This window comes from Papaver somniferum, chromosome 9, assembly GCF_003573695.1.
Source record: "Papaver somniferum cultivar HN1 chromosome 9, ASM357369v1, whole genome shotgun sequence".
NCBI classification, from domain to species: domain Eukaryota; kingdom Viridiplantae; phylum Streptophyta; class Magnoliopsida; order Ranunculales; family Papaveraceae; genus Papaver; species Papaver somniferum.
Window position 1 is genome coordinate 148,450,831 of NC_039366.1, and position 24,516 is coordinate 148,475,346.

At 37.4% G+C, this 24,516-nt stretch overlaps 1 pseudogene; it reads left to right on the forward strand.

The window, feature by feature from the left end:
• The first annotated feature begins 1,417 nt into the window (after positions 1–1,417).
• Positions 1,418–22,390, forward strand: LOC113312698 (annotated as a pseudogene).
• The last annotated feature ends 2,126 nt before the right edge of the window (positions 22,391–24,516 follow it).

The following is a 24,516-nucleotide window of genomic DNA, read 5'->3' on the forward strand; positions in this document are numbered from 1 at the left end:
AATCTCTCGATCATTGTTATACCGTGTCATAGTATTATTACACAACATCAAAGTTCTCATATCAAAACTTCGACAACAATACTATGGTGATATGTATCACTCCTCCTTAGTCAATACTTCGTCTCAACACGAAAACCACTCCCCCTTACATAATGATCCGAAAACCATATGTATTTGTAGTGTGAACTACATATTAATTATCCCCCTTTTTGTCAATAAAATTGGCAAAGGTACGAAAATGGGATCTTAATGAAAATTTTCATGGAGACACTTCAAGACCAAAGAAAAGTACATATCAACTTTGTTTAGATGCAATCATAAATCCGAAGCTAAATGCATTCATCACGGAGTTTATAAAGATACAAGATAACTCCTCAAATATTCCACAGCCGCACTCCCCACAAAGATATGGCAATTAAGCGCAAGTTCAAAAGAACTCTCCCCCATTTGATGTCATTCCCGAAAGAACAACAAGAGTGACCTTACTTTTACGAGAAAAGAAGGATTTCTTTGGACATTAAAATCCACAAAAAGATTTTGTATCCAAAATTCTCAATTGAACTAACCACAAGAGAACTGATGATTAACTTAATCGGAATGCACAACCAAAATAACCATAAACGAATATATGATTAGTCTAGTTGGAAATGCTCACACAAGAAGACCTATGGAGCCGCACAATATATACATAAAATATGGATCAGGGAAGATCAATACTGCGGAATATACAAGGATTCATTCTATTTTCCATCACTATTTGCACAATGACATATAATAGACATAATCCTTGTAAACAAAAGATTTTAACCTATCTTCCATCAATAAATGACATAATAGGCTTAACTTTTGTTTTTCAAAAGTTCATCGATCTTGTATCAATACATGCATATCGACATATAAACGAGATAACTTTTGACAATATATGGGACAATAATAGTTCACGGACGCAAACACGCATATCCCATAAAACATTGCAATATATAAAACCATAAAGATTAATACTGCAAAAATCATCTTCCAAACCAACTTTAGAATTTAAGAAAATAAATCTAAAAACATGAAGATGAAAACGTTGGACATAGCTATGTGTACTCACAATAATGGTTATTCCAAAACCTAGTTATCTTTCTTAAACAAAAACAAGAATAAATTTCTTTTAAGAAGTTTCTTAGATATTATAGAGCTTTCTCAGAGCATCTACAGAGAATTCCTTCTCATTATTGAAGACACTGTTGATTATGGGATCATTCAATTCCTCTAGATCTTCAGAAATGTCAGTTAACTAACTAAGTTCTCTTTTTAGTTCACACAAGGTGTTCTTGGTTAGAGACAACATTTTTCATAGTGAGTTATCTTTTCCAAAGAGGAAACGATTTGAAATTTTAAATCATTTCTCTTGTTGATGAAATCTTTCACCATGCCTCTAAATTCAAGACAGACAGACAAGAGACAGTTAGAGGAAGAACCTGCTCCATTGATAGTCGACTTCACTTTCTTTACTCTTGAGGAAGAGATTGCTTCACAAAGATACACATTATCTGCTTCAACTGCATCTCTTTTTGTGATCCCTCTAGTCACAAGAGCCATGAGATTGTATCTTTTGAACAGAAATGAAAAAGAGAGGACAAAAACAAAACGGATTTATGACCCCAAAACCCTAGAAGACATTGAAAAAGTATTTCAGGATTTATTATCCGCCTTCCATATTCTTAGGAGAATATTTTCTTAACAAATTGTTGATGGTGGTTTTTAGCTTAGGATTGAAATCGTAAAACCTTGCATCTGATGTGACATTACTCTGTAAGGAAACGGTGCCGTGAGTGCTAACCTCTCCACCGGCATATTTATTGATCCGTTCAATATACTTACATGAAATTTATCCAGACTGGGGAATGTAGCAACCATCCCAGATGTTCTGTAAATTTCGCCTCCTCGCCTATATTCACTTAATATAAGTTCCTTTGAATGCCTTCTATGTTATGTTCTTCGATTGAACCATTAATGTTGATATGGCATGACAATTTGTGTTCACTCGAAGCAGAGTAACACGAATTTCCAAATATCAAGGATAATTTCTTTGCATAAGGTATTCAATCAGAAAAAGCATGCTGCTCTCTGGCAAAGAAATTAAAAAACTCTGTGTCAACACATAGAATTCAATCAATTGCCCTGACTAACTTGCATAAGTTAGGGTTTTGCGCCTCGCGTAGTATATCAGACCTTGCTCGTCGAAATTAAACCTAGGCAAACTAGGTAATTAATCCTCCATGGACTAGCAGGTGCAAAACCTTGCTCAGAATCAGAAAACAAGGAGCCGCAGCAGCAAAGGGAGGCGTGGCCATGCCTTAGGCCAACTGACGCCACTTGTTATTGGCCACGCCCCTTCCTAAACCGGCCCTATTTCTCTCGACCAATCGTGTCGCCTCAAATCCACACACACATAAATTGTGGCTGGGCCCATACTTCCGGCCCCACTTCCCATCGACCAATCAGGTCTCTCTAAAGCCGCCACACTCTCACCAGAAGTGTATCCACGCCCATGCTTGTCCGACCCTCTTTTAATCGACCAATCAGGTCGCTCTAAAGCCGCCACACTTTCACCAGAAGTGTAGCCGCGCCTTATGTTTGTCCGACCCCTTTCCTTGGCCAATCAAGTCACTCTGAACTTGCCACCATACATTAAAGGCCAAACGCACCCTGCCGCGCCACCATACTGGCAAGCCAAACGCGCCTTACCACAACAATATATTGATCGACATGCCAACATGCCACTCTGCCGCAGTAGCATGCCACTTTAGCCTTGGCCACGCCACCAAGCCCTAATTCTTACCACGGCGCCAAATCCTAGCCTTGGCCATGCCGCCAAGCCCTAATTCTTACCACGACACCAAATCCTAGCCCTGGCCACGCCGCCAACCCCTAATTCTTACCACGGCGCCAAATCCTAGCCTTGGACACGCCGCCAAGCCCTAATTCTTACTACGACTCCAAATCCTAGGCTTGGCCACGCCGCCAAGCCCTAATTCTTACCACGACGCCAAATCCTAGCCTTGGACACGTCGCCAAGCTCTAATTCTTACCACGGTGCCAAATCCTAGCTTTGGCCATGGTACAACGCCACAGGCGTGGCCATGCCACAACGCCATCGGCATGCCGCCATGCCACGGCTACTAGTATGCCGCTACGCCATGGCTACTAGCATGCCGCCATGTCATGGCTACTTGCATGCCGCCATGTCACGGCTATGCCATTGGCATGCCGCCATGCCACGGATACTAGCATGCCGCTATGCCGCGACTACGCCATTGGCATGCCACTATGCCATGGCTACGCCACTGGCATGCCGCTACTCCATGGCTCCACCAGGCGCTACTATGCCAATGGCGTCACTTCGCTATACAACAAAATGCGTCCATAATCAATGGCCGCTCTTACTCATGAGATGCAATCTCAGCCATCCAAGTTCGCCACTGAAATGACGGACTTGCGGCAAGCCCCAGGAAACCCGCTACGCCACGGCTACGCCAGGCGCTACTATGCTAATGGCGCCACTTTTCTACATAACAAAGATGTGGCCATAATCAACGACTACCCTTCCTCATGAGATGTAATCTCAGCCATTCAAGTTCGCCACCAAACTGACGGACTTGTGGCATGTTTTAGGCGGCCGACCAAGGCAAGCCTAATAACATCACATGTTATTTTCCTATGGCAAAGTCTCTTGACTTTGACTTTCCACACATAGCAACCTGCTACATGTTCTCCACGAAAACACTCGAGACATCAAACATGTCACAAACTGGGAGATACTCATCAGGGTATTGTTCTGGCGCTTTACAGCGTGCGGCGTGCAATGCGCCCGTTACAAGAAAGTTTCATGAAGTAGGACAATTAGTGGTGGTGAAAAGTAACGGTGTAAACAATTGATTACCTTCATCAATGAAGCGTAATGACTGACGGTTACACTAATTCACTTCTCTCATCATGGAAGCATAACGTCTGACGGTTACACGTTACTCTATTCTTCCACCACTCAATCATTTCCACTTCCTACGAGACCAGGGTACGTTTCAATATGACTTGTATAAATAGGCTTCACCTATTTTCACCAAAAAACAAGTTTTGATCGGCAACAATACAGTATCTAGAAATCACCTGGTAGCTTTCCATTCTGCTGGCCAGTTTTACTTTCAAATACAAGTCATAAACAACCACACCTTCAGAATCAACGATTCTGGTCTCAACACTCTCTTTGCTTCCCTCCCTAAGACCAACCTTCTCTTTCACTTTGTGACCGAAGCAAGCCTGGAACGACCATTTCTTGGTTTAGGCCAGGATTGTACAAATTGATCTCTCGAATCAAAAGTACTCCCGTGCAGTGCATTGTTTAGGGTTTAGATTCGTTTCTCATCCACGCACCCGAAATTACCAAAATCAGCAGAAACGGTTTTCACCCACAAACACAAATATAAGAAAAAGATTTACAAAAGTAACAACTTGAGCCATTTTTAGTGCAAACCTCATTTTTCCCAAGCTAAAAATGAGGATGCAGACGTCACCAGCATTAGTTGGTGACAGAGTGAGCCATATGCTCACACTTCTTATTTTTCCGTGGCTTATCACTGGTTGTCGTTTAAACAGATTTCTTACCTCGTCTGGATCTGGATTTTTTTACAAGGGCTTGGTTATCCGGACCAAGATTCATTTTCTTCATGTTCTCTTGAAGTTTGGTGATTCTCTTATTGCTCCTTCTGAATCTCCAACAAGTGTTTTGATCATGCTTAGAATGTCCACAAAACGAACAAATTAACGAGGATTTTTCGTCATTATGTGACCCTTCCTGTTTAACACAACAATCAACAGTTGTTGTTCCTTGATTAGTTGGATGAACAACTTTGAGCTTTGAGTTTTGCTTTTAAACTCTAACCCATTCGTGTTTCCAAAGGATCTCTGACCAAATAACATTGCTGCAATTTTGTCAGAGCTTCCAGATAACCTTTGCAGGTCATACTTGAGAGTGTTAATCTCTTCTTCCTTTAGAGACTTGGTTCTGACGAACTTATCGTTGAGACGCTCTATCTCAATATTTTTCACCTGGAGTGATGACTCAATTTTTTTCAAGGAGGCCTTTAAGTGAAGGTTCTCTTGAAGAATCTCTTTATTCGAGAGATCAAGAATATCTATATCATACTCAATTCTGAGTCAGAAGTCGAAGTGAAGAGAGAATCTGTAGTAGACTCATCTGAGACATCCAAAGTAGATTTTTCTTCTATTGAATCATCTGAAGCATTAACTGAAGATGGATATTCATCACCTCTATTCCCCCTCTTTATCAAATCCTTGACCTTTCTGATTATCAGTGATTTATCAAGATTAACATGATTGGAGCAACATTCATCAGCCCAAGACAAGTGAGAGGATACATCTGTTTTGGTCACAGCGTTGAGCGCGAACGTTCTGCTAGTGTCAAGATCAAGAATTTTTACCTTTCCAATCAGAGTTTTTCTGGAAAGTGTATCAAGGTTATTTCCCTCAATGATGGCATGCTTCTTAGAGTCGTATCTAGATGACAGCGATCTGAAAATTTTCATCACAATGTCCTTTTCAGGAATAGTCTTACCCAATGCAAAAGATGCATTAACAATTTCAGACACTTTGTGATTAAACTCGTCAAATGAATCTTCATCTGCCATACGAAGGTTTTCCCAATCGGAATTAAGGTTTTGAAGCCTAGATTCCTTTTAACTGGTATTACCTTCGAATACGATTTCTAAGATATCCCACACATCTTTATACCTAGTGCAGTTTGACACATGGTGCTGAAGATTTGGGGTAATGCCATTTATGATGGCATTCGAACCGTCGGAATTTTGCTTTGCAACAAGTATCTCGGCAGGACTATATTCACCAATATTCTTGGGAACGTTTACATTTCCTAGTGCTACAACGGGAGCATCATAGCCATTAACTACATATACCCATGATTGAAAATCACGTGCTTGAAGAAAAGCTCGCATAGCAATTTTCCACCATAAGTAATTAGATCCATCGAAGACTGGTGGTATGTTAATAGAGATATCACCTCTGTCCATAGAGTCAGATTGCTACAAACACAGACTTGTAAGGTCTTAAACGTGTTTGCCCGCTCTGATACCAATTGAAAAGGCGGGGGTCCAACAACCTCACCCAATATTTCGATTAGCAATCTGTATGGAATAACTCTAATATACTTTTAAGAGAATCCACTAGACAGTCAGACTCAATCTTAATAGAAAGTATATCAAGGAGTTAATATCTCTATCTTTCGATTTGATCTTTACTCAAGCAAATAGAAATCTGCGAGTATGTATCAAATGCTAGAGAGATAAACTTGGATGGTACCAAAGACCAATATCCAAGTGTCAATCAATGTAAATCAACAACCAAAGCTTGGATATTCTAATTGATTGATCTCAACGCACAACCTGTGATATTTCAATTATATAACAAAATATAATGCGGAATAGAAATAACACAGACACCAGAAGTTTTGTTAACGAGGAAACCGCAAATGCATAAAAACCCCGGGACCTAGTCCAGATTGAACACCACATTTATTAATCCGCTACAGACACTAGCCTACTACAAACTAACTTCGGTCTGGACTGTAGTTGAACCCTAATCAATCTCACACAGATTCAAGGTACATTTACGCTCCTTACGTATCTGATCCCAGTAGGATACTACGCAGTTGATTCCCTTAGCTGATCTCACCCACAACTAAGAGTTGCTACGACCCAAAGTCGAAGACTTCAATAAACAAATCTATATCACACAGAAAAGTCTATGATAATAGATAAATCTGTCTCCCACAGATAAACCTATGAGTTTTGTTCCGTATTTTGATAAATCAAGGTGAACATGAACTAATTGATAACCCGGACTTATATTCCCGAAGAATAGCCTAGTATTATCAATCACCTCACAATAATCTAAATCGTATGGTAGCGAAACTAGATATTGTGGAATCACAAACGATGAGACGGAGATGTTTGTGATTTCTTTTTATCTTGCCCTATCGAAGATATAATCTCAAGTCAATTATTCAATTGAACTCGTACGATAGAAAATGGTAAGATCAAATCGCTCAACTACAAGAAAGTAGTTTCTTCTGGCTTCACAATCCCAATGAAGTCTTTCAGTCGTTAACCTACAGGGTCTCTAGAAGAAACCTAAGGTTAAAAGAGAATCGACTCTAGCAAAACCAAATAGTATCACACATGAGGTGTGGGGATTAGTTTTTCCAGTTTCTAGCTGTCTCCTTTATATTGTTTTCAAATCAGGGTTTGCAATCCAAGTTACCTTGGTAACAAAGCATTCAATAATTGTCGTTAGATGAAAAACCTGATTTCTCCAAGCTAATATCTTTCAACCGTTAGGTCGAAGCTTAGCTTGTCATACACAAATGAAATGTATTCATTTAGGTTTGAGTAACCGTACCTAAGCGTGTACACTTAGTTGGTTCTCAAATAGTTAACCAATGGTTAGCCGTATGAGCACTTTCATATTAACCGTATTCATCTTTCTCATAACTAGTTCAAATGACTCATAAGAACTAGTTCAAGAGTTGTTCAATTGCTTAGGTCTTTATTCATAGACACAATTGAAACAAAATCGGTTTGATTCACTTGAATCAATTCATGAACAATATAGCCACGGTTTGCAAAGATTGCATTCCTTATAATTTATTATTTTAAGTTCATGAACAACCGATTTGAGAAATAACCAGCTTGGGTACGCGTACGGGTATGCGTACCTTAGCTACCGGATTTGAGTTTAAAAACTTAGCAGAAATTTTCCGTTCGAAAACTTCCGTAGGTACCTGTACGGGTATGCGTACCTAAGGTGTCTGGTTTACTAGTTTGCAAACTTACAAACTCAGCAGAAATTTTAGGTATGAAAACTTCTGCAGGTACGCGTACGGGTACGCGTACTCAACCTGTCTCCTTCACCAATACCGCATGCACACATATGCACGCACTTGGTTTCCGGCACATGAATTTATACACTAATGTGTGAACACACCATATATGCTTATATCCATAGTTGGTAATCTCAACTCTACATTTCAATCATTGAAACATTCTTCTATAATGTTATAACAATCGTTATTCACGACTATCGTCATCAAAGCTATTTTCAAGATTGAAACGTCTTCATGACTTGCGTCACGGGTAAATATGAAAATGGTTAAAGCAAAATCTCACCAACACATATTTCGAGAAAAAGTTACGCGAGTAAACTCGGCTCGAAATAGAAAATGTGTATGTATGAAAACTATCATACTTATACGACTTTATCTCAAGAGTAGGAGATAGAAAAGACTTTTGAGTGACAAATAAGTTCAAGTCTCTACATACCTTTTTGTCGGATGAAGTTCCACTTATTCCTCGAGTAGTTCTTCGTCTTCATAAGATGATCGCCATGGAGTCTGGAGCTCAACTGCACTTAACTATCCTAGACCGAGACTTGGTCATAAGTAAACTAGAAATGAAGACATATAGTTTTGATCACTAATATTGACAAACATGCTTGATATAGCAACGCATGCGAGTTCGACCGAGCAGTGCTCTAACAGTTGTATTGTCTCGACTCAGTCCATAGACAATCACTTTCGGTAAGAGGACTTATAGGTGGAAAAGTTTAAGATTGTGGTATATTTGGGTTCCCTCGTCTTTTCTACCATTAACATAAACATTCCAAGATAATTCAAGATTTTGTTTAAAAGTATTATTTTCTATCCAGGTCCTAAAGAATTTAAAGGGCCTCCATAAATGCTAAGGTATAAGATCAGTTATGAGCAAAATAGGGCAGTGATCAGAAGCAATAAAGTTCAAATGAAGAAGTTAAGTATTTCTAAAATTCAAGGACCAATCATTAATGTTTAGGGCCATATCTAATCTAGCTTTCCTAGTCCATGTTCTATAAGAATTACTAGTCCAGGTATAATTCCTACTGTTAGAGCATAGCTCAGTTGAACCCACCAAGTGTTGGTATGTCAAGTTTGGTTGTCATATTTTAGTGAATCAAAACTCATTTTAAGAGTCGCTTGATTATGTACTAGAGTCAACTTCGTATAGGTTAGCTTGAAATTATTAGGATATGAGACATTACAAGTATTGCGAAGACCTGAAGAAGTGAAGAAGTAAGAAGTTACAACAACAACATCATCCTTCCACTTGAGGTTAGTGATATTTGACTTGAACTGTTTCATTCCCCAACGTATCTTTCAAGTCGTGCATATTGAAAACGAAACTGCGAAGCATGAACACTCTAGATAGACATAGTATTAACGAATACAATATGAATTTTATTGCTTAACCATTAAACTTTGTAGATAAGACATCGACATAATCGTTTAAATTCTATCGTGATTATGTATGGGTATGAGGTGAGGATTTCATCCTAAGAAACAATGTTTTACATGTGTTTTAAGGAAGTAAGTTCATAAAATTGCTTATGAATCGAAAAGCAAATCGCCAGGCGTTATTGGAATTGTTATTCATTGCATATCTTGTGAACATCCGATATGTGTGATTTATTATAACCGCTCACGACTTGTTTGTCGTTTTGGTAAAACTATTCACAAAGACTTGACTTATGTATTGGTATGACTTTTATTAGTGAAACCGATCTTAAGTAATCACATGAGATGGTATGTTCGAGTTTGTGATTTGTTGAACCGAATCTGGGTAAAGGGGAACCGATCCTATGAAGAGGTGTAACACATCACAAAGGGGAATCGATCCTTGTATGAGGTGCAGTAAGTTTGTAGCAGAAAGGGGAACTGAACCTATGGACATGTGCAACACATATAAGTGGAGAACCGATCCTATGGACATGTGCAACACATATAAGTTAGATACCATATATATGTGGGGAACCGATCCTAGTACCTAGTCAACCGAATTTTGGAAAGCTAGTGTAACTATGCACAATACTCACATGGAGGTAGAACCGAAACTTGTTTTGCTAGAACCATTAAACCCATGATTTGTGATTGAGTGTTTCTTAATCAATCGCATAGTTCTTGAAAGTCAGATGAACCAATTCTAAATTGTTTGGAAGTGTGGCAAATCGGTTTTAAGGTAGTAAGTATGAAAGAGGACTTACAAAGTAAGGATGTCGGCATACTTTGAACACGTGCAATAATGTTTATGTTTTATTGTTCAAAGTTATTCCTTAATAGCTAAAGGAAGAAAATCCCTGGATCGAAACATAAATAAGTTAAGAATCTTTTAATTAAAGTCTTAATTTTATTTTAGGAAAATAAGAATTAGTAATGTGCATTTACTAGTTAAAGATTTCCAAAGAGATTTCGGTCATTATTTTGGACAGAGCATTTCCAGGAATTATGGAAACCGAATTTTGAATATATTGGATATCTTTGAGAATATTTTCGATTTTGGAAATTCCTTGGTGTCCAAACTTCCTTGTCTATAAATACTTGAAGTTTGCATTTCTAGTAAACTAATCCTTCGTGACAGCAAACTTCCTCGGTTGTGTTGTTACTGGTGTAGCCGCCTATTCGGAGAGGATAGTAACCTAATTAGGCGAAATCTCTTATGGCCGCTCAGTTTAAAGTCTTCTTTGGGATTGAGAAGCTCTACGAGTACCGTTGGTGGGAAACTAGATAATTGCGGTTTATCTTGTGTTTTCGATTGATTTGATTGACTAACGGCGGTTGAAATTTGATTGCACCTAATTTTTTTATGCTTGAGAATCTTCTCTTCTGATATAAAATTCACTCAAACTAGATCGAAGTTTCGACAGGGATCTTTAGACTGTTGTTAGTGCTAAAGACGATCTTGTGATAATCCATAGTTAACAGAGTTCGTTCTATGCGTGATTGATCACAAGAGATTCAAGATGTTGTGTGCAGGTGTTTATTGAAGATCTAAGAAGATTTGAAGACAAAGAAGATATTGAAGATTTCTGATTTGGCGTTCATAATCTTTGGTGTGCACAATACTTGTTTCGGTATAAGAGGATCCAATTATGATCGGTTAATCCTTGTGGTAGATTGGATTTATTAGTTGTGTAGATCGGCATCAATACAATTCTTTGCGATTAAAAGTATTCATTGCAAAATCTTAACAATTACCTTTGGTGATTGAACATAAGATAGGTCTAAGAACCTGACGAAGGAGTTTATGTTAAGATAAATAGAAGAGCCTTTGTCCAACTCACATCACTTGGTTGACTAGAGTTGATACCAAACAGATTTGTTGTTCCTTTATTGTTTGGAATACGAACCAAAGGAATTGTTCCAAGTATGTGACTTATTCATAAGTTGGAGGCGTGGGAATACAGACGGAACTAGGTGAACTATAGGTTTAGTTGCTTGGTCTCAACTATACGAAGTTGGTGTAATTTTGTGTAGCGGCTTAATCCTGAAAGTATTCAATTCTGTACAAGGTCCCGGGGTTTTTCTGCACTTGCGGTATCCTCGTTAACAAAATCTTGTTGTGTCATTTGCTTTATATTTTTGCATTATAATTGTTTTATTATAATTAAAGTAAATTACACAAACGTTAATTCCTATTTACTTGATAAGCAATCCTATTGTGTTTGGTTAAGTCCGAACCTTTTTATCAAGTAAACATACTTCGTTGTTGTATTGTCTCGATCTCGTATCCATTGAAGATCATACGAAGTGTGAACCGATTAGTTGCATTGTCTCGATTCAGTCCATTGACAATCACTTTCAGAGAAAGGACTTATAGGTAGGAAAAGTTGTAGCTTGAGGTGTATTTGGGTACCCTCGCCTTTTCACCTTCCTTCATACCTAATATCAATTAAACCGGCTTCATTAACTGCATTTTGAACCAAAGTGTGAGAACTATTATTATTTCTATCTAGATGGAAATTCAAGTCACCTAATACTAACCAAGGCTGTTGAACATCCTTATTAAACTCAGAAATAAATTTCCATTGGGTTTTCTTAGGTTCAGTGGAGGTAGAACCATACATAAAAGAAATAAGAACAGTTGGCTTACTAGGACACATTATAATCAAAGCATGAATAATATTATTTTTTAATACGCGGGGGTATAACAACCACACCCAATATTTTGTTAGGAAATTTGTATGGATTAGACTCCAATATAATTCCGAGAGCACCAACTTAAAAGTGAGACTCAATCAAGGAAGATATCAAAGAGCTTTATCTCTTTCTCAATACAATCAACAGATCGAACAGATAGAATCCGCGAGCCTGATTGACATGAAAATAACTTGGTTAGAGCATAGCTCGGTTGAACCCACCAAGCGTTGGTATGTCAAGTTTGGTTTTCATATTTTAGTGAATCAAAACTCATTTAAAGAATCGCTTGATTATGTACTAGAGTCAACTTCGTATAGGTTAGCTTGAAAGTATTAGGATATGAGACATTACAAGTATTGCGAAGACTTGAAGAAGTGAAGATGTAAGAAGCTACAACGACAACATCATCCTTCCACTTGAGGTTAGTGATATTTTACTTGAACTGTTTCATTCCATAACGTATCTTTCAAGTCGTGTATATTGAAAACAAAACTGCGAAGCATGAATGACACTCTAGTTATACATAGTATTAAGGAATACAATACGAGGATTATTGCTTAACCATTAAACTTTGTAAATAAGACATCGACATAATCGTTTAAATGCTATTGTGATTATGTATGGGTATGAGGTGAGGATTTCATCCTAGAAAAAAATATTTTACATGTGTTTTAAGGAAGTAAATTCATGAACTTGTTTTGTGAATCGAAAAGGAAATCGCCAGGCATTATTGGTATTGTTATTCATTGCATCTATTTTGGACTACCAATATGTGTGATTAGTATAACCGCTCATGACTTGTGTGTGCTCTTGGTAAAATTATACACAAAGGCCTGATTTTTGTATTGGTATGACTTTTATTAGAGAAACCGATCTTAAGTAATCACCTGAGATGGTATCATCGAGTTTTTTATTTTGTGTATGACTGACTCTGGGTAAAGGGGAACCGATCCTAGTAAGAGGTGCAACACATCACAAAGGGGAATCGATCCTTGTATGAGGTGCATCAAGTTTTTAGCAGAAAGGGAAACCGATCCTATGGACATGTGAAACACATTTTTAGGCAATGGGGAACCGATCCTATGGACATGTGCAACAAGTACAAGTTAGATATTATATATATGTGGGGAACCGATCCTAGTACCTCGTCAACCGAATTTTGGAAAGCTAGTGTGACTATGCACAGTACTCACATGGAGGTAGAACCGCAACTTGTTTTGGTAGAACCTTGAAACCCATGATTTGTGATTGAGTGTTCTTGATCAATCACATAGTTCTTGAAAGTCAGATGAACCAATTCTAAACTTGTTTGGAAGTGTGGAAAATCGGTTTCAAGGTTGTAAGTATGAAAGAGGACTTACAAATAAGTAAGGATGTCGACATATGTAGGATCATAATCTCGCAGCAATAATGCCTCAGCGAAATTATTAACAACACAACACAACAATGTCGCAGAACAACTTCAGAAATGACATAATAAACGACGTCAGCTAAATCATGAGAAAAATGTGATGGTCCTGCGAAAATTAGGGAGTTTGCGAGATTAACATTTGTAAGGTTGCGAGAATGTCGCAAACCATATCCGAAAATAAAGGACAGATTAGCTGTCTTCCACTATGAATTTCCCTATAAATAGTCATTCAGTTGTAAAGAAAAAAGAGAGATATCTTTTTTAAGTGAGAAGCAAGTAAATAGGAGTGAGAAAATTTAGAGTAGAGGTTATTTTTGATTCCTTTATCTTTTCTTGTAAGATTGTTTAAAGATTGATCAATAAAATTAAGATTGTTAATCCAAAAATGAGTTGAATGTTAATGAAATCTTATAAGGGGTGTTGTGTAGGATTTCCTGCAACTACATAATGGCGCTAGAAACAGGGAACGAATATTGAAGATCTCCCTAGAAAAAGTTGAAGATTAATATTCTGTTTTGTGGGAAATTAGAATAACTGGTGAAGAATTTTACGGAATCTCTTGCAATTCATTAGTATTGAAGAAATGGCTAGAAGGAGAAATATATCGGAACAACCGACAACTGCTAGAAGAAGAAGTAAAAGACTTGCTGGAAGGGAGAGAAGTGAAATGGGAGAATCTACTAGAAGGAGAAATGATGGAGAAAATAAATTCAACAACCAGTTCAACAAACACCGGTACAAAATAGAACTATGGATTATGATAGAGTGAGCGTACACACTTGGTGATCAAATTCAGCAGAAGAAGTAGAAGAAGAGCAGCAAACCAGGAACCATGGACAAATATAGAGAAATCAAGAAGCAGATGAAGGAATAATTCATGGAGATGAGGAAATTGGAGCGTTAGAAACACTGAGACGAAGAATACATGAAGAAAGAAGAGATGAAGCAGAAGAACGTGCAAATCTAACAAGGCAAAATCACGAATTGAGAATGGAAAATATGAGACTACAGAGTAGAAGATCTAGAAGTACTACAAGATCATATTCAAGATCGACTAGGTGAGAAATGAGGCGAAACTCACCCACAATTAATGCTGGAAATAATATTCGAGAAAAAATATCAAATCCTAATGAAGAACATCGCGAAGATAGAGAAAGGACTGATGATCGTTACGTTCCACAAAATGAAACTTTTGATGATAGGCAAAATGATAGAAATCAAGAGAATGGACAACGTCAGGTACAAAATAATCAAGATGGCGAAGGGAATCGAGAGGAAGGAAAGAGAATTTTACATGAGATAGAAGCTCAAAGAAATCAACAAACGATAGAAGAAGAAATTGAAAGACACTATGCTGAACAAGCACGTTTAACTCGCGAAAGTGAAAGATTGAGAGCAGAAATGGAAGAACAAGAGCTGCAGGAGGCGATTCGCTAGAATAACCAAGACAATCGAGAAAGAAGGTGTACACAAAACCGGAATAACGGTAATCTCAATGAAGAGTATGATAGAAGGAATGCTGAAAGAAAACCAATGGAATTGATAAGAAATGAACAAAATCGTAGAGGGGAAAATGAGAGATATCATCATATGCGAATTCAAGATAGAGTTGAGGAAGAGAATCGCAGAAGAAGACTAGATGAGGATGATGAAGAAGAAATACATAATTTCGCAAGAGAAGAAAGACATGAACGTAGAAGAAGGGAAGCGAAATTAAAGAGACCAATGGATCAAAACTCAGACGCAATTGGACAAATCTTAAAAGAATTAGAAGAAATGAGAGGAATGCTGAACAATAGAGGAGAAGTAGGCAGAAGACAATTAGATGAAGCTATAGAGGAAGCTGCGAAAAATCCATTTACAAGAGAAGTACAACTAGGAGGAATACCCCCGAAATGCAATTTTCCTGCATTGACCAACAGTTTTGATGGAACAACTTGTGCAATTCAACACATTAAAGCCTATGTGAGATGCATGCTACAATGGGAAAATCATGATGCCGTATTGTGCATGTATTTTGCATCCAGCCTAACAGGGGAGGCATTAAAATGGTTCGAAGGTTTACCAAAGAATACAATAACATCCTTCAATCATTTGCAGACTACATTCCTGGGAGCATATATAAGTAACAATTCTTCGCGACCTGGTATTGAAGACGTATTTGGATTAAAACAAAAGGATTGGTAAAAGTTTGAATCACCTAACTAAAAGATGGAGGACTATGTGTAGCGAAATGGCTGGCCGTGTGGATGAGAGATATCTTATCTTATCATTTATCAATGCTATGTTCGCAACCAATCTATTGTATATCCAAATTTTCAGAGTCAAGAATACAATCACAATGACTGAACTGCGAGAACTTCAGGAAGAGTATATCGTTCTAGAAGAAAGTCAAAATGAAATTGAATTATACCCAGTTGCGAAAACCAATTCACAAGCAGCGAATGCAAGCTTATTACCTAAACTAATAAACACAGTGGCGAGCACTTTGCAAATACAACAAGAAAAGGACAATCGACAGAAACTGGTGGCTATGGGAAGCCGAGATCAAGAGGAGTATGAAAGAGAAAGAAATTTATACAATTGTGGTGGAAACAATAAGATTCAAATACTTGATCAGCCGCAAGAAACTTGTGGAGGTCAAAGACAAAATTATAATAGAGGACAAGGAGGTCACAAAGTAGTATGGGAAGAAATCAAAATGCCACCTCTGAATGCAAGTGTTGAGAAAATATGGGAAGCTATAATTTTGATGGAGAATATACCAACACCATGGAACATGGGAACGGAACCACCTCAAAGCCGCAGAAGTCATGAGTTCTGTTCTTATCATCATTTTCACGGACATACTACAAATGATTGCAGAAATATAAATAGAATTATTCTGAGAATGATAGATCAAGGAATACTAAACCACTTTTTGGTAGGACACCCACAATCTCAACCACCACCATCACCAGAGCATCACAGAGTAAACACGGTGAAAGAAAAGGAAACGTTCTTCGTAGAAGTTAGTGCAAAAGAAAAGAATATATTCTGTCACTCCATAGTACATTCATACAAGACAATTGAAGATTTTCATGACAATGTTTTGAGTAGAGTGTTCGCAAGAGACAATGATGGAAGAGAAATTATGAACATTGCGAAAATCTCGCCACTAGAGGAATGGCAGAAGCAGACTATTTCTTTTACCACAGAAGAAGTCCCTGAAGGTGGAGAGGTACATGACAATCCATTGGTGGTAGAATTAGAAATTAATCCAAAACCGAAAGAAGATGAAGATGATGAAGCTGAAGACTCATGTGAAATTAATAGGATTCTAATCGATACCGGAAGCTCTGTGAACATCTTATTCTATCACACTTATAAAACCATGGGAGGAAGAGATGATGATCTTATACCATCAACATATAAGATATATGGTTTTAATGGTACTGCCAACAAGCCTAAAGGGGAGGTTACTATGCGAATTCCATTGAAGGGAATATCTTATGAAATCCTATTTTGTGTTGTTGACATAGAATCACCCTGCAATGCATTAATTGGTCGACCTTGGCTACATGAGATTCTAGGTGTAGCTTCAACTTTCCACCAGTGCGTCAAATTCCCTCACCCCAGCGGCATAGGAATCATAAAAGGAGATTGGTTTGAAGGAAAGAAATGTTACGAAACTGAGGTAGAATCCTGCGAAGGAAGAGCAAACAAGAAAGAAAGTTGGCGACACAAAATCAAAAAGACACAAAGAAGTAAGATATTGATAGCGGATGCAATCGAATGAAAAGAAGAAGAAATGTTGCTTAACTAATGCTAGCTCAGAATAAGAAATGGTGAACATACCACTACCAAGGAAGGAGTAGCAGAAAATAACAAAGAAGCAGAGAATGATAAAGGTAATAAAAATAAGAAGTGTATGAATGATTGATTTGTTGCGACACTCTCGCAACGAATAAAATTCTCAAAAGTACATTTTACTGAATGATAAAAAAGAGATTGAGAAGTGCAAATAAGACGTGATGATATGCGAGAATCTCGCAGAGATAATGAATTCTACAAACGACAATCAGAGAACAATGACAAAAGAGAAAGGGGCGAACCTTTATGGCGTACACCCTAGTTCGCGAATACAGTTTCGCAAGAGGCAAATGTAATACCTAAAGTACGTCATATAAGAGGGTACCTATTGCATGGCTCAGGGAAAGGCTACACCGCCCACGGAACCCGAGTCATGGAGATTTGGGGTCAATAAAGCCCATCTGGGAGAGGCACCTTGGATTCTCAAATTAAGCATATGACTTAGGTTCGGAGACTAAGGTAATAAGGACTCTCCCAAGGAGTGCAAAATATGACCAAGGCGCCGAGGTACACGGTTGAGTCAAGAGTGCCAGGGGCGTCTGGAGCGTACCTTGCCATTCTTGACAAGTCTTGGCTTATACTGCACTCGGCCCGAAGAAAACCCCACTTAGGGTGCAGTCTCGTAACCATAAGCCATATAGGTAAAAGGGATAAGAGGCTGCGAAAACAACTGGTTGTTGTTAAGACCAGATGGGAGGAGCCAGCCTTGTATGGTAGAGGTACGCCTCCTTGAAGGGGCAACCAGGGGGAAGATAAGGGGGGAACCCTCCATTAGGGAGATGATAAGTGTCTTAAGACGCAAATGTCATGAGGCTTTTTACTCGCTAGGGTATTAAGGCTTGTCATATTTGTGCGACAATCCTGAAGAGGCAATAATACTAAAGAGAAAGATAAGACGAGATCAATGTGTTTTCGCATGAAAATGCGAAGACGTCCGGCGATTTCGTCGCAAGACGACAATGTAATGGGGCTTTATTTTCGCAAGAATATTTAGGCCTGTCATATTGTCGCAACATTCCTGAAGAGGGAATAATACAAAAGAAAAAGTTAAGGCAAGATCAATGGGTTTTTGCATGAAAATGCAAGGACGTCCTGCGATTTTGTCACAATGACAAGAGGTGGCATAATAAGACCTTTAAATAGGAAGGCAAAATAATACCACACAGGAATGAGATTTTGAAAAGAATCAAAATTCACTTCGCATATGATTGCGAAATTATACAGTTAAGGCACAAAACAAGAAAAATCTGCAAAATCTCTCATTTGGATACAAATAACAGAAGCAAGTATGGGAATGAATGAAATTAGAAAATGTTATTTGTCTCCACATGATAGATTTACGCAAAAATTCAAAAATTAATGATCGTGTTGATTAACCATATTGCAAGAAAGGATTTTTTTAATGAATGCAGGTCGAAATGAAAGAAACTCATATATTAAGGAATATGGGGAACCAAAAGAATTCGCAAATATACAAAAAGAAGGAATAAATGTACAAGTATTACAGAAGATCAAAGAAAGAAACAAAGACTACTTCTTAGTTGATCCTTCATCATCTCCATCAGACTTGTTCTCTTCTTCGTCTGCATCAGAACCTTTATCTCCATCAGAACCTTCATCACCATCAGATTTTTCATCATCAGCTTCGCTATCAGAGATGTTCAGACTAGGAATGTTCTTTGGGATCTCCAAGAGACAAGGGTAATCAGAGTGAGGAATACTATGGTCATCACAAACCATTTGAATAGTTCGATTGCGAAAATGCAAAGAATCGTTCTTAAAGTTCGCAACAGTGATCTTGATTTGATTCTTTAATCTAGAATATTTTTCGTTGCGAGAAGAAAGATTCTTTGCGAGTTCCTCTTTTTTCAGCTTCAAGTTCCTCAACTCTTTGGCGATATCTACTTTCAGATCCTGCGAAGCATATAGCAATTAATCAGTAACTTGATAAAAACTCGTGAAAAAACAAAGATTAATAAAGGAAAACGGTTAATGACCTTCTCTATCAGAAATCATATCTCTAATCAAGGCTGTATGCTCAACTTGGAGACTAACATTTACACCTAAATCTTTTCTGGCGTTATCCAAGATTGTCGTGGGCCAAGCGAACTCATCATCACTATTTATGAGAAGACGAGAACGAACTTGGTTTTCCCTCTCGCTAAGCACAACATTTTGACGATTGGATTCATCTCTTTCAAGTTGAACCTCAAGAAGAGTCTCTTGGAATTTCGCCAAAGCCTTAACACCTTGATCAGAGATAGGATCTTTATCATCTATAAATTTGCTAATCTTGGTTCTTAATTCATTGACCTTCTCTTTAGAATTGAGATAAAAACGTTTAAATTGGTTGGATAAACCTAAACTAGATCTATGATCAATCTCTAAGAGGCGAAATTTGGATTTAAGTTCATTCAAAGGCAGAGATGAAATTTTATCATTAGAGAAACTATTCAAAGATTTATTAAGATGTTTAAGAAGAGTGTCATTATCTAAGGCATCGGGAAATGAACGAAGAAGAATGGCTTCATCAGAAAGACCATAAATGTCTGCAAAAAGGATTAATCAAATAAGATAAGACAATAGGATGAATGAATGAAAAGTAAGGAGAAAAATTGCATACCATAGAGCTGATCATTATCTTTGTGAAGAGTAGAGATTTTGTTCCTTTGCGAAGAAGTGTTGGTTTCCAGTTGTTTGTTCTTCTCGCGAAGACCTTTGACTTCAGCTTCTAATTGTTCATTCTTCTCACGAAGACCCTTACCTTCAATTTCCAGTTCCTCATTCTTTGTACGAAATTGAAGATTCTTCTTTTCAAGAATTTCGCGTCTCCTCTCCAGATCTGAGGCAACAACGAAAGAAGCTTTTCCAGCCAGCGAGAAAATACAAGAAATGCTAAAATAAAAAGAAATTTTGAGTCACAATAAATAAGAAGTAAAAATACGAAGGCATACCAAACTATTGAGATAATTTAGGAAGCTAGGAGTCACTGATCTGGAGACCCACGAAGAGAACTATCACCATCCAACAAAGGAGTATTGCAAATAGTTGCGAGAGATTTGCATATACTGGCGATGCAATTATCTCCCATCCCTTGCCAAGAATCAGAGAAGATACCAGATAACTGTGACATAGAGGATTCAGGTGGAGAATCTTTATTCGCAGCAGAGTCGTCATCATCATCTTTGTTGTCTTCATCATCTTCAGAACCATCAGGGAAATGAACATTTGAAGGAGGAGGAGAATTCCCTCTCTTTCTTTTCTTTGAAGAGGATGCAGATGATTTTCCTTTGAGAATAATATCTTTACCCTTATCACCAGTCGTCGCAGCTTTGGTGGATTCTTCTACTTCAGCAATAATTTTCACACACAAATGAAGATAAGAAATAGAGGCAACAATATATTTTTTAAAATCATAAAAGAAAATTTCTTACCTCATTTGTGTATGAGAGAAGAGCTAACAAAGTACTGGCTTTCCCAGTCCTATGGTAGCTATCTTTCAGTTTCTCGATCTGTAGAATGTCACAAGAATCAGCGAACAAAAGAATAAAGAAAAATAAAGAAATCACTAGTGGAAAATGGGGTTTCTAGGACCCACATCAGAGACCCTCAATAACAGTAGTTGGACCGTTGACCAAAGATATCCGTCTCTGATATAATAAAAACACGGAGGAATTCCGAGATGACTAGTAGCCGTCTTTGAATAATTACTATTTTGCCCTAAAATTGCTGCCGATCCCGCGACCCATGGAAACCGATTTAGGTGTAATAATTTTTTATTATTTGATAGAGCGTATAAATACATTTTTCTCTCTCCCATTTCTCATCTCAGTTTCTCTTTCTTCTTCTCTCTCTCGGTCTCCTCATGCGATCTTATCCATCTTCTTCATCCTCACCACCAAATCGAGACTGAAAAAACCCTCAAAAAGAAATCAATTAAATCGTTGCTCTTAAACATAGCCCCTTTCCCCGTCAGGAAGAAATCCATCTATTGTTCTTGAAACATCTTCTTCTTTTCATCTTTGCGGTTAAGGAGAAAACTGAAGCTAGAAAGATCGTGACGGGATGTTGAAATTGAAAGAAGAGGAGTTGGAGATTAAAGGGAAAGAACAGCTGAAACTTAAATTGAGTTGACGAAATTGCAGAAGTTGAAGGAATTTAATCCTACTGTGGTATAGCTTTCTTCATCTCTGGTTTTTAAATTTAGGGTTCATAAATTTTTGATAACGGGTTTCCATATCTTGATTTGCTGAATCAGAGTTTCTGATTAGGGGTTTTGATTTTTAGATAAAGGGTTTTCGTTTATTGATCATGAATTGTTGAAACAGAAGTTTTGATTTAGGGTTTGAGTTTTGAGTTTTGATCTTGATATTTGATTTCTTCTAGACTTAGGGTTTGGCTAATTGATAAATTATGTATTAAGGGTTTCAATTTCTTGATCTTAGATTTCTGAATCTGGGTTTAATTTTGATTTGGGGATTTTTTTTTGTAGGTGCGGAGTCTTCCACTGGTTCAATCTCTGAGAGAGAAAGAAGCAGAAGAACCCAGAGATGAAGAAACCATCATCATCTTATGTTTTATGGTGCAAAGGTCAATGGGCTGAGGTTAAAAAAGAGCACCCATATGCAGAATTCAAAGAAGTTTCAAACATTTTAGGATCCAAATGGAAGAATGTAACTAAAGAAGATAAAAATCTATATGAAGAGAAAAAATCTGATAGAGAAGCTTACTTGCAGATTGTTGGCAAAGAAAAGCGCGAGAACGAGGCTATGAATCTACTCGAAGAGGATCAGAAGCAGAAAACTGCAATGGAATTGCTTGAACAGTACTTGCAGTTCAAGCAAAAAGGTGCAGCATAAGCCAAGGATGGCAAGAAAAATAAGTAAGCAATGTGAACACTTGATTACGCATTTTGCGAGAATTTTCGATATCGAGTTGAATTGTTTTTAACTCTTGTTGTTTGTAAGATTTGTAGGAAGGAGCGGGATCAATTGAAGCCGAAAAGGCCATTGACAACATTCATAAGCAGGAAGCTTTACTGATGCTTAAGAAGAATGAGAAAACTGAAAACATAATCAAGGTTTGTTTGTTCATCCATTCGACGAAATTTGTGAATTGTTGTGGAATTGGAGTCTAATGCAGTGTGTAATTGCAGAAATCGAAAGTGAACCAACAGAAGAAAAAGAAGCTTAAGGGTGAAACCATTGCAATAGACCCTGATAAACCAAAGAGGCATGCTTCCTCATTCATTCTATTCAGGCAAAATTTCGTTTGTCGAACTTGCGAGTTTCGTCTTAGATGTTGTTATATGTGAATTGGGGTTTTGTAATGGTTTTGATTTTGGCAATGCAGCAAATAGGCAAGGAAGAACTTGATCCATGACAGGAAAGGCATCAGCAATGTGACTATCAATGCATTGATTTTTTGAAAATCTCATAGAAGTTTTACCCATGAGAAAAAAAGGTGACTGATCTTTCTAACTTGGACAGTCCTAATTTACGCGTATAAATCAATTATGTTTTGCAAAATAATGTTGAAATGGATTCTTGTTTTTTCTCATTGTGTCGACTGTTTATTTGCTGCACAGTAACTGGACTGAAAATTGAGCTCATATTGGAGGTCAACTGTTTATTATATGTCAACCCAGTTTTTAGTTCAAACTGGAGGTCTTTAACCTCAGATTTACTAAAATATTTTAGTCATACACCAAATAAGTAATCTTGGTTAGTCTGCAGAAAAATTAGTGACAGGGGAAAAGCTAAGACTCGTACCAAAATACTGATGTCACCATGTTCCAAGAATTGCAAATTACAGAGTTACTTTCATTTTTGTCTTCTTATCAGAACCTTGCACCTGAATTGTGCAGTTAACATCAAGGAGAATACTAGGAGGTGGGAATATTGGAAATGCTTGTGCTGCTCCCTTGGGTATGATCCACAACTATAGAGCTGAGATGATTAAACTATAACATGTGGCTTATTTAAAAGATAATCTTCCTTTACTTTAATTATACTCCCATCTGGTTTGAATTAATAAGACCTTATGCTGGTATATATGCTACTTGTGAGTGAAAGTATACAAGTTATTTTTGATCTGTGAAATATGAAGGTAGATAGTAATAAATGACCTCACTTATAATCTTTTACCTCATAACTTAACTTAACCAGTTAATAAGCTGACTGCATAACATTTTCGAGGTTTTTTGATTATTATTCGTAATTCCTACAACTGTCATGTAGCTCATTTGGACATAACTTGTCTTGTAGCTCATCTGGTAATGTTGCTTTCTAATACATAGGACCATCCATTGATCCAAATCTTCCATGGTGATTACTATGGAAGTTTAGTTCTAAAACCTTGACTTACTTACATTGTACATGTTTTATTTTGATGTTTTTGTTTCATGTTAATCATGAAAGTATCATTAGAATGGTAATGCAAGTTTTAACTCTTTTTTTCTATAGCTTTGAGTAGTGTGCTGGTTATTTAGATTATAACACAGACTTTTGGGTAAAGGAAAGAATGGATATATAGTTCTTCTTTTGTTTGACGTATTTCTCAGGTTACTCCACTGTCCATTGTTAAGGTTCTTAGAATAAAATTTATTTTCCAAGAATATTACTCATTATTACTATTTTTCTGTGATGTACTGAGATTCGTCATGGAAAATGGTGACAAGGGTTGCGAGGTTGTTTTCTCAACTGCAGAGTAAGATGTCATGTGCTTCTTTGAGAGTAATTTGTTCATCTTTGCAGCCTGTACGTATTATTCAGGACTGTTCATCTTTGCAGCTTGTATTATTCAGGACTGTTATCTATCCCTTCTGAATTATTGTGTTTTGATATGTAGGTTCTATTGATATCCTGGTTACTTTGGAGCTTACACCATAGTGAGAGGCATGGTATTCTCAAGGCATGTTTTATATGTTTCTTTTGGTTTGGAATTAGCTGCAGCTTTAAAATTTCGATTCTTGCCTATCACACATTGTCGGAACGTCGTCTATTAGTTGAGCATGTCGTTAGAACTTACTAGCTAGCTTGGACATGTGTTGTTATGAACTAAGAATTTCATTCTTATGTGTAATTTAAACCCAATGAATGAAAGAATGGAAGTTGAATTCTCAATTGGAGTTTAAATTTGAGTTAAATTTGAATTTCAATTTGACTTC